The sequence below is a fragment of the Atta colombica genome, unplaced genomic scaffold (assembly GCF_001594045.1).
Source record: "Atta colombica isolate Treedump-2 unplaced genomic scaffold, Acol1.0 scaffold98, whole genome shotgun sequence".
NCBI classification, from domain to species: domain Eukaryota; kingdom Metazoa; phylum Arthropoda; class Insecta; order Hymenoptera; family Formicidae; genus Atta; species Atta colombica.
Window position 1 is genome coordinate 323,515 of NW_017259592.1, and position 12,450 is coordinate 335,964.

Below are 12,450 nucleotides of genomic sequence, written 5' to 3' on the forward strand. Positions count from 1 at the left end.
GTAATTTTATGAAAAAATGTGTTATCAAAAAGATTTCAATAAATATATGTTTATAAATGTCGTATCTGCGATAAATTCGAAGGAAATCCTAATCATGGTAATTTAGTAATTATAACTAAGCTTACAGAGTATACGTTGTGTTAAATAGGAATCATTAGGTCTAATTTTTTCAAATCTGCAAATGCAGAATATGTGATAATAATGATGTATAATATGTAATAAAAGATACAACAAAATACACGAGCATAAAAAAAACAGATTCGCGAACTGTTATACCGCACCGTCTTGCTTATATACCACAAATCGTAGTATTGGCAGCTGAGTAGACGAAAAAAGCAGCAGGGAGACGGTCAACGGCGCGCAGCTTGCCCTTCGCTGCCTCACTGACTGGAGCGACAGATTTACCAGAGCAGAAATAAGAAAATCCCTCTACCCCTCTTAGAGTATACACAATCCCAGCCGTCTTAGTATAACGTTCTACATATACATTCGTACTTATAATAATGTGGTTTACTTATATGTGTATTTAAATGAATCAGTTAAATTTAAAGAACGTTCACAAATAAATTAAGTTTTGTTTTTAGTGTGCATTATATGTTCACTATGATATATTTGTACTTGATATATTTGTATGTAAAATAATTAATAGAAGAAATATCAGAAAAAAAAAACGATATAAGAAAAAGTAGAATTTAGCTTGAAAAGGTTATAAGTGATTGACTAACCGATTGACTGTGGATGTGATTACACAAAATGCATTCTAAAACGCTCTTGTGTGCTTAGCATATTCACTTACACGTGCGTATAAACATTCGTGCGCACGCTCGACTAAGCACAACTGAACGATAAAGTCGGTGGGTTGAGGGAGGAGGCTGGTACGTCAAGAGGCGGAGTCTCATTCGCATGGACCATTGACAGCAGCGCACTGTGAGCAAACAAGGTTTACGCCTCTTCACTATGCCTACCTGATTCTAGTCACATTTCGTTTGGTACTAACATAAGCATTTGGCTCGTCAAACTGATGCGTAATAGCACGCATGTATAAACTATTAGCGCTCTATCTGGAACATCAAATAAAATATATCATAAAGAATAATATAAAGAAATTGCTATAAAAGCGTAAATCAAGAATTTAATGTTTTTGCATTCTTTTTAGTTAAATTGATTGTCTTGAAGAAAATTTTACAATCATCATCAAATCATTTTTTTATTCAGTTTAAGTTTTTTCAAAAATTAGAAGTTTTCATTTATTACAAAAAATTAAAAATTTTATAATTTAAAAGTAGAATTCTAATAGCATTAAATTATAACTTTCTTCTCAGTTAAAATAGAAAAAAATGATAAAAAATATGTTTCATTCTTTCTTTTAATGTAATCTGTCATTATGTGATTATACAATATTTTTTAACAATTGACACTAATGCACAAAATGCAAATGAAAATTAATCGAATTATATATATTTTTTTTAGCATAAGTCGCGCGTAGGCAAAGAGAAAGAGAGAGAGAGAGAGAGAGAGAGAGAGAAAAAGAGAGAAAAAGAGAGAGAGACCCATACAGCACATTAATGTTGATCTCAGAAACGTCGAATTGTAAATATTGCATTAATGTCGCAAAATGCAGATTTTACATTGGAAATATATTGTAGAAAATGTCCATTGAACCTATATCTTGCAGACGTTACATTTCCACATTGATTCAATGTAAATTTTATTATTTAATATATTAAGTAATTTTTCAGTAAAAAATTTTACAATAATTAATCCAGTTTTATTATTAAAATAAGTATTATTGTATTAACATCATATTTCAGAAAAAACATAACAAAATTATGATTAAAGAACATTTTTCTCTAAAATCAGGAATTAATTTCATAATCCTCCAAAGCTCATCAAAAGATGTGTCACATTCAATGCTACTTGAGCTCTATAATCGTACTGCTTCAATGATTCACGAACGTTGAATGTTACCAGATATGTATAGTTGTGATATATTTGATCAATAATTATATTATACATAATATTATAATACATAATATTATACATATTTTTATTCAATTTTATATAGTTATAATTTTATATAGTTATATAAAAATATGAAGAATTTTTTACTGAGTCAATGTTTATTCAGAATTTATTCAATGTTTAATACTTTAAATATTATGTATTATATAATTTATACGAAAAAAATTGAATAAAATAAATGTTAATTTCTATGTATTAGAAAAATATTAATTTCTAATGTATTAGAAAAATCTGACTTAAAAACTAAGATTGATTCTTAATATTTAAAATTAATTTTTCTATCTTCTCAAAATATACTATATACAGGGTGTTTAATAAGTAATGATAAACTTTCGCATAAGGGTTGAGACTAAATTAATTCAAAAAGTCCTTTACTATTTTACAATTTTCGCAATAATTAACAAGATATTAATTACTAAAAATACCGAATATTGGTATTTTCAATAATTTTTTACTCAGATATTATCAACTTTACAGAAAAACAGCAAGTGACAAAAATAGTTTTCTTCTCATAAAGTTCTGAGAATTTTTTTAGAATGTTTTAGTACCGCATTTTCTCATGTCGGTAAAAATAATAATTACCAATAAGAAAATGCAATACTAAAAAGTTGACAAAAAATTTTTTAAATTCTTAGAGCTCTATAAGAAGAAAATAAACAATTTTTGTCTATTGCTGTTTTTCTGTTGAGATTGATAGTAACATTAAAATAATAAAAAGATAGAACGTTAAGATTGATAGTAACATTAGAAAAATGTCCAATGCTTTTGATCGAAAATAACCATTCTAGTATTTTCTCCAATCAATTTCGATCGGATTCAGGATTATCCGATGAAATAACAAATGTATATCAGGATTATCCGATGAAATATAATTTCCGATTACATATGAATAGAATATGAACAGTCAGTATGCCTATCAGTTAAAATTTCATCGAATAAACCTACAATTTGATGTTAGACTTGAACAAATAAAACGAATATTTTATCCAATCAAGTTTGATATCCGATCAATTGGAAGGCGTTGACCAATTACAGAATAGTTGGTGATCAGTCATCATTTCATGTGACTGTGTTTTTATAGACTCTCTAGGCTGATGACATTACTGTTGACGTTGAGGTTAAGCGAGCACGTGTTTCTAGCGCGAATATCTATTTGATTTTTATTACACATTTGTTTTTATTCTTGGCTGCAAAAACTGCAATACCATTGCAGTCGAAAAGAAAGTATGTGATGACGAAATTTCTCAGGATATAAAAACAGTGCATGAAACTATGAAAGTTGAGAAAAAAGTAATCCACATTCTTACAAGTAAACCTTTTTTTTTAATAAAAATTTGTATGTTCAATGATCAATGCTTGTTTATTCAATTGTGTATAATTTAATCAGTTAATGTTATCCGATTAAAAATATATGCGTGCGGGTACTTGATCAGACATAAGCCACTCACTGAGCGGTTTTATCTGTTGAATGCAGCCAATGATCAAATAGTTTGTTCAAAATGTAACAAACGGATATTTCTCATCGAACATTCCAATGAATTTATTTCCGATTAAATGTGATCGGTTTTTTTGTCCAATCAAAATAACCAGAAATGTAATCAGAAATATCAAAATAACTGTTTGTTACTTTTTAAAAGATAATCCGACCATTATGAAAAACCTGATATTTTTCTCAATGTACTTGAGTAAAAAATTATTAAAAACCAACATTCGGTGATTTATGGTAATTGATATCTTAACTATCGCAAAAATTGCAAAATGATAAAGGACTTTTCGATTCAGTTTAGTCTGCTCTATCCCTATGCGAGAGTTTTATCATTACTTATCAAATATCACAACATATGTACAATATATGTATATAATTAGGAATAAGTACATTAATAATACATCTCTAAAAATTTTGTATGCTTGAAAAGTTATTTTTTACTTAATAAAAAATATGTATATATATATTTCAATAAATATTTTTGTATCAGTTGTCAATACAACATGTAAAAATGTTGTTGCAGCAACGTTAGCAATCAATATAGAAAAATTAATATAACAATTAATAATTGTATTAATTAATAATTAAGGCTTTGATGAATAGAAATTCAATAATATATATAATTTCTAAACTAAAAAAGCCGTAAGTTGATAACGCTAATTACTATTTAACATCTATACACATAAAATACATATAAATTATATTATAACCAAACGTTTCGACCTTGAATATGGTCATCAGCGAATATATAATATCTAAACGTTTTGTTACTCATGTTTTAATATCTTCAAAAATCACAATCGATCATGTACATATAATAAAGGGCGTCACTAAAACCTGAATAAATCGAACAATTTCTTTAAACAAAATGTTTTTAATGAAAAATTAAATACAAAAAATTCTTTTACATGATACTTAGGGGATCCCTGTAGAGCACAATTATTCGATATATTCCCCATTAGCTCAAATGATGGTCTCTATTCTCGGTCTGAAGCGTTTGCACGCACGTTGAAATGTAGCGCTATCCATGCCAACAAATGCTGCCTCTATAGCGATCCTTAATAACGTCACATTGCCGAAACTTGTTTGTGACTCTTTCAACTACAAGGGATTTAAATTTAAATCTATTGGGAGGCCAGAATTCCTTGGACCAAATATCGACGTTGTCTGAGAGCCAATTTTGAATCAAATGACTCGTACGAACTAGTGCACCGTCCTGCTGAAAAATATATGGTCTTCCGGACGCCACAGTTTTCATTCACTTCATTACATCAGAACGTGCAACGATTGCCCCGGGTCATCAAAAATCAGCTCGAGCCTTTTCAATGACTGCGGGGGTCATCATCAGGTCCTCACGATGCGTTTCTTTTGAGTGACTCTTCCTCATTGGCATACTAGAATCTTCATTGGACTGTTATAAAGCCGTATATTTTGCCATAAACGGCAAATTACGACATTAATAAAATTAATGTCATAAACGTTTGATCTCGAATATCGAAAAAACCGAATTATTTTCGTTGCTGAGCGTCCAGCGCGAAGGTTTTGGATGATCGCAGCTCTTCTATTATACTCCGCAATTGATTTCAATATCGCGAGCATTTTAAGAAGACTGTTTACTGGAAGCATCAGGCTTTCTCGGACGCCAACAACAACCTCTGGCGAAGGCATAATTTAGCGGGAAATTTAAATTGAAATTTATCCGAATTTTGATGACATCCTGTATATGTCAAGTTTTGTGGATATAAGATTATTTTTTGCTCCTTGTTATATAGAGTTAATAAGTACCAAGAACATCTCGCTAAATATATATGCTTTAGACTTTAAAAAGGTTTCTCCGCAATAATTATACGCATAATGTATTATTTTTTAGAGTGTATTTTCTAAATATACATATTCGTTGTTCTCTTTATGAAACTCACACGATTACGATTACGTTTCGGCCATTATTTTTGGCCATTCTTAGCGTTTAAAAATTTGAAAGTAGTTTTGGATGTGTATCAACCCCAGCTAATCTTAAATACAGAGAAAGTTCGTGTTACCAATGTATTACCGAATGTTCCGAAACAGTAAAAGAATCCTCAGAATATGCAAATGTCGATGAAACGTTCAGAATATTGTATGAATATTCCTTGTATATTTCACGAAAAGCATTAGTGAGCGAGCAGTACAGTGTCTCCGACAGAGGGCCGCGACGAAAAACATTTATTCATAGATAAGAATTACCTAGAAGAAAATATAAGGAGCGCAACACTTCATCTGTGAAGTGAGCCCCCAAAATGGAGTTTTCGAAAGTGAAACACATTAAGTGTTTTCTAAAGAAAATTTTGTTTTAAAAAACTGATTCACGAATGACCTGACCTAGAATTTTGGAAAAATTAAAATTTTGTAGAATATGTATGGGACATTCTCTGAATATGTAACATACAAATGAAATTTTTAACCGACATTTGAATATTTCTTTTACATACCGTGATATGTTCCTAAATTCCCCAAAAACATTTCAAGAATACTTCAAAATATTTACGAATATAATATTACTTCCGAATATTTATGAAATGTAGAAGAAACATTCAAATGTCAGTTAAAAATTTCATTTATAATATATCATTACATATTCCGAAAATGTTTCATATATATTTCATATTTTCTGCAAAATTTGAATTTTTCCAAAAATTCCAAGTCAGATTGTCCGTAAATCAGTTTTTAAACAAATTTTATTTTGGAAAACGCGTGTTTCACCGTGAGGCCCAATTTTAGGACTCACTTTATAGACGAAGTGCTGCGCTCCTTATATTTTCTCTCAAATGATTCTTGTTTACGAGTAAATATTTTTCGCTGTGATCCTCTGACAGCGGAGATGTGTATTGCTCGCTCGCTAGTGATTTTCCTGAAATACAAAAAATATTCTAAACTCTTTACTCATACAATAATGATTCGTTTATTCTGGAATATTCGATACATTGGTAATACAAATCGAACTTTCTGTGAATATTTAGCATTAGCTAGGAATACACGCGAATAATACCGCAGAAAAGCTCTCACCAGCCCTAAGATACTATTTCAATAATATTTATTCAAAATATTAATTAAGAGCTTATTTTATTATTAGTGGTTTAATTTATTAATATATGCTTTATTCTTCGATTATTATTAGCTGATATTCAGATCGTTCGTTTTTTTTTCTTCCGAATCAGCAAACGTATGAGGAATCTTTTATTCCCTTACCAATGTATTATCAAATATAAACATTTTTTGAATTCTTGATTTACTTTGATTTCTGAACTTTATACAAATTCCTCGCTCATAAATCAAAAACGGAAATATATAACGGTATATATAACGGAAATATACAATCCTCCCAACCTTTATACATTGTACTTAAAATAATATATTGGGAATACAAATTAATTCGGTACATTTTTTTGTGCATTTATTTCAAAACAAAATGAATGAACAGATCAATTAAAGTATTATCCATCGCTGCCTACTACTTTTTCCCATCTCTCAGGCAATTTTCGAATTCCATCTCGAAAAAATGACTCGTCTTTGGAGGCGATCCAATTTTGGAGTCAATTTCCGATTTCTATGAAAGAAGTGAACCGGTGACTTGCTGCATCCTTCGGAACAATCAATAATCAAGAGCAATGTCCGGAGAATACGGCAGGTACGGTAAAACATCCCATTTGAGCGTTTCCAAATATTTTTTTACGACTTTAGCGACATGAGGCCGAGCACTATCAGAAGAATAACTTTATCATGTCTTTGCTCGTATTTCGGCCGTTTTTCTTGCAATGCTCAAACGAATCAATTGTCACCGATACCGATCGCCCGTTGGAATCGCTAGGTTTCAGCAGTTGTTTCATAATAAACAAGACCCTTCTGGTCGCACCAGATACAGAGCACGATCTTCGAACCATGAATATTCGACCGTGGTGTTGATGTTGAGATCGATGGCAACGATTGACCAGGCTTAGCGTAATATTTTTTCTTCTTGGGATTGTCGTAGAATATCTACTTCTCATCTCCAGTCACAATCCGATGCAAAAAACCTTTTCTCTGTTGTCTTTGAATCAGCTGTTCGCAAATGAAAAATCGCCTTTCAACGTCTCTCAGTTTCAGTTCATAAGGCACCCAATTTCGTTGTTTTTGAATCATTCCCATGGCTTTCATACAAAAATAGCTTGTTGAGTTATCCCCAATGATTCTGCAAGCTCCTCTTGCGTTTGATTCTGATCTTCTTCGAGTAATGCCTCTAATTCTTTGTCTTCGAATTTTTTTGGCTGTCCAGAGCGAGGCTTGTCTTCAACGTTGAAATCTCCATCCTTGAAACATCGAAATTCCATTCCTTACCAAAAATCATTTCCTACATGATTTATCAGTTGGAGCAGTGTCACCACTTCGACAAGCAATCGATGGGCTTCAGCCGCTTTTCTTCCAATTAAAGCAGAAAATCAAAACCTCCCGCAAATGCTGCTTGATTAACACAAAATTCGACATTTCAAACACAATAAAAATTAAGGTTTTTATATGAAACTTAAAGCGATATAAACTGAATAGTATTAGCAGATGTTTAACTTCTCTGAAATCGCCAAAATCAGCTTTCACTATGAACCATTCACAACAGTTGGAGCCATCTTTAGAGTAACGGACCGAACTAATTTGTACTCCCAATAGATTTCAATATTGAAAAAATATTTATATTTCAACATTCAACATTATAGCAACATTAACAATCAATACAAAAATAATAAATATAATCGTGAAGGCCAATAGGAATCAGCACTGATTATAAATATATGTGATAATTTTAACAATAAATTAATAAAATTAATAAAAATTAATAAAAAAATCAGAACGTTTCAATTCAACTCTTTGAGTCATCTTCAGCCTATATCTCTTAAATGTAACGCCACTAATTTGAAATACAAATCAATATCTCCAAATTTCTTAAATGTGGTCATTGTGGAGCAAATATGAGACAACGAACTGTATTTCAATCATTAATGTTGTCCAACAATGATTTCGAAGCTGACAAGGAAATCATCTCGATTTGTACAACAAGTCAGTGACAATTCTTGATATCAATAAAAGTTGATAGCAAAAGATAAATTAAGGGCAAGAGCGAATGAGCTCGATTGCGCATGTTATCGATCGAATACGATAGTATTTTTCAATCGGAAACGAATCCGATCGAACAGACGCGATCGGACACGGATTCGATCGGACGCACAGCGTTGCATTAGGACACAGATTCGATTATACACGGACTCAATTGCACACACATCCGATTGCGCACCGACCCGTTTGCGCACGGATCCGATTGCGCACGATTACACACAGATTTAATCAGACGCAATAGCAATCAGAAAAAACGAGAAAAATATTAGTAGATGATGAAAAACTAATAAATAAGTGTTTATATATCCACGCAAAACGTGGATATATCCCCTCGTTCGGATGGGACCCAACTTAAAGTATCTGGGTCTCAAGGATGGCCAATGGGAGTTTATCACTTTGAAAGGGCTCTCTGGCTTTCAAAGCAAATAAACAGGCTGACGCTCTTGCAGATCTGATGCCCTTAGGCGGTTCGAGAACGTCGATGCGGCGCATGTACATGCACCCTGTTCTATTGGGTCTCCTATATGGGATTTCGATTTGGGAGAGAAAGAGAAAGTGTTCTACCCTCCGCATTAAGACAACTCTTTACAGAATACAGCAGAGGTTGGCACAGCGTATCATACACGCTTACAGGACAATATCCTTTGCCGCCGCATCGCCGATCCTCGCGGAGATCCCCTCGGCGGAACTGTTGGCCAAGAGTCGGACGTGTACCGTTGGGTTAAGTCCGACTTATGGGAGGTTCCGTGACTCTTAGAGCCATGGAACTTAAGCGCGAGGAGATCAAACTGTGAATCATTGAACAGTGGCAAACTACTCTGCTTGAGGACCTGCACTGCGTCAGTTCTCAGACCGTCCTTGCCTCAATGAATGGATAGGTCCTAGAGAGAGATATCTTTCAAAATGACGCATATTCTCTGGTCATGGATTTCGGTGAATATTTGCGTTGAATTGATAAGAAGCGCATCGCAAGGTGCCACCAGTGTGCGAGCGACTAAAATACCGCGTAACACATACTCAAGAAGTGTCCCGCATGGATCAAGCAACGCGGTTCCCTGATCGCGGTAATAGGGCCCGACCTCTCGCTATCCGTCATAGTATGGAAAATGGTGAGCGGCGAGAAAGCATGAGTGTCCATTTTCTCCTTTTGCGAGACAATCATGCGACGGAAGGAGAGAGAGAGAGAGAGAGAGAGAGAGAGAGAGAGAGAGAGAGAAAGAGAGAAAGAGAGAGACAGAAGGTCAGGAGACCCCATAAGGAAATCGAGGATGCATGGTGTTGCAACATCAGAATAATCAAAAATAATCGAAAATAATGTCACGATTAATGCAATCTTGCACTTGAAAAAACTTAACTTTATTTAATATCGGGTCATTATAGTACACAAAAAGGAAGTCTCTAGAAGTTCCTAACTAGGACGTAAAGCGTGTCCGACGTTAGACATTAAATTTGTAACATTCCTCCCTTGAGTTACGAGAGGAAACTCAATTCAAAATAAATTAAAATAAGACAATGTCTAACGATTATTCTAACAAAAGAGAAATAAAAATCTAAAACTCGAATCTTTTTAGAGTTATACGTCTATCCTGGTTCGCTTCTTTTATATTATCTAGCATAATAGGTTCCTATTCCATATTCTTGTTTCGCTTGGTTGTATCCATACTTTGTTTCGTCGTCCTTGCTGTATTCATGCATATCTCCAATGGCTAGGCGTTGAACAAGCCGCACCAATTCTCCAGATGCAATCTTTATTTTGATTACTCGTGCAATACCATCTTTTCTTAGGAATACCTTGATCACCCGAGCTAATGACCAGTTTATATGTTTCAAATTGTCATGACCTAACAAAACAATATCTCCTTCTTTTATTAATTACTTAATAAAAGAACTGTTTTTATTCCTGCTACTTTATTCCTTACTACTGTTTTTATTCCTGCGAAATAACTGACCAGGTACTCAGAACGAAAGCGTTTATGTAATTCATCTCGCAAGTTTTGGCGATATTTATTCAAATTGACTTCCAATTTGTTCAAATCAAATACTTCATTTTGCGAAGTTTCTTACAAAAAACGCATCGGTGTCAGAAGCTTCAGTTGCGTCGGATCATCTGCTAAATATCCCAGAGAACATGAATTGATGATAGTTTCGCAGTCACATAGGATCGTATCTACTCATTTCTTCATAAGAAAGACCTTTTTTAGTATTTTCTTGAGCAAGTCTTTGGTTATTCTAATCAGACACTCCCACTATCTTCCTCACCAAGGAGCTAATGGAGGATTAAGGCAACAATCTAGTTTCTGCGTTGTAATAAATTGTTTGATTTTGTTTCAATCAATTTTACGAAGTAAATTGCGAATTTTTCCCATTACCGTGTAGATTATTAATGATCTATCTCTTCTGGCGATAAATCTACGTAGTACTTGTAGAATTGCTTCAGTAGAAAGGAATGTATCCCTAAATAACCTTCAAATGGATTGCTCGATAAACTGCACATGTAAATAAACAAATCAATGCTTCTGCAATTTCTAGTATGATTGGACAGCAGAAATCATACGTATCTTCTCTATTATGATTAGCGATTTCAACCGTAACAATCTCTTTTCATCTTCGTATACTATCAATGTACTCAACCTTGGCTCATTTACTCGTTGAAGGATCGTTTACTAGTTGAAGGATTCTTGTTGACTTAAAACATGAACTCTGTTACAGTACTCTTTTACAATAAATTCACATGTTGATCTCGAGGTTTGAGGTGTTTGACAGTTATTGATAAAACGAAGAATCCACGCCAGGTGTTTGGTTTATATTATATTATCTTGGAGTACTTGGACTGCCCTTTTATATACCATTCTCTTGTTGCACGAGCATACACATTTCTTCTAACACTATATTGTTCAACAAGGATTGTTTTTTATTGCCAGCCGATTTCTTCATAGATCTCTATCTCATTCATAATATAGTCATTGATAGGCCAACAATTCCTGTCTTGTCAGAACTATTCTAGTTCCTCCCACCATCGCGATACCAAATCCTTTACCGTACTCCCTCGCGAAAGCAAATCTACTGGATTCATGATTCCTGGAATATGATACCATTGATTCGGATCTGATAGCTTACGTATTTCTTCCATTCGATTAGATACGAATGTATTTCATAGTTTGTCTCTCTCTTTATCCAGACCAGAACTGTTGTAGAAATCTAATCAAAAAGAAACATTTGCTTGTTCTTTGTTTAAAACGAGGAGTGCCATAATCTAACATCAATAGCCGCAAGTAATTCAAATCAAGAAATCGTTGTCTTCTTTATCGATATTATCCTAGATCTAGCGGCAAGAAGTTACACATAAACGTCTTTTATCCCTTCCGTGTGTATAAATACCGCTGCATACGCATTTTGACTTACATCTACAAATGTATGAAAGGACAGATTCCTTGTTTCTTCGTTTCGTTGGAAGGCTCAATATGATATCCTTAGCTCCTTCAACCAAGAGAGTTGCCATTCTATGAAATCGTTCTTGATGTTTTCTGATACTTCTGCATTCCAATTTATTTTATGCGATCAGAGTTTCTGTAATATTAACTTAAGTTTCAAGAATATAGGCGAAGATATGGGATCGAATATTCGTTGTGCCGCCAATAATATAAGCTTCTTCGTAATCTTTCTCAGTCTGTATTTCCAATGTAATTCCAATACGGACGAGATTAATCCTAGAGTGTTGTCTTCCTTGTTCCAATTCAAGCCGAATACCGAGATAGATACTTTCGTTTCTTCTTATCTTGAGTATTTCCAGCCACGAAGATCAAATTTTCCTTTTGTCATGATTC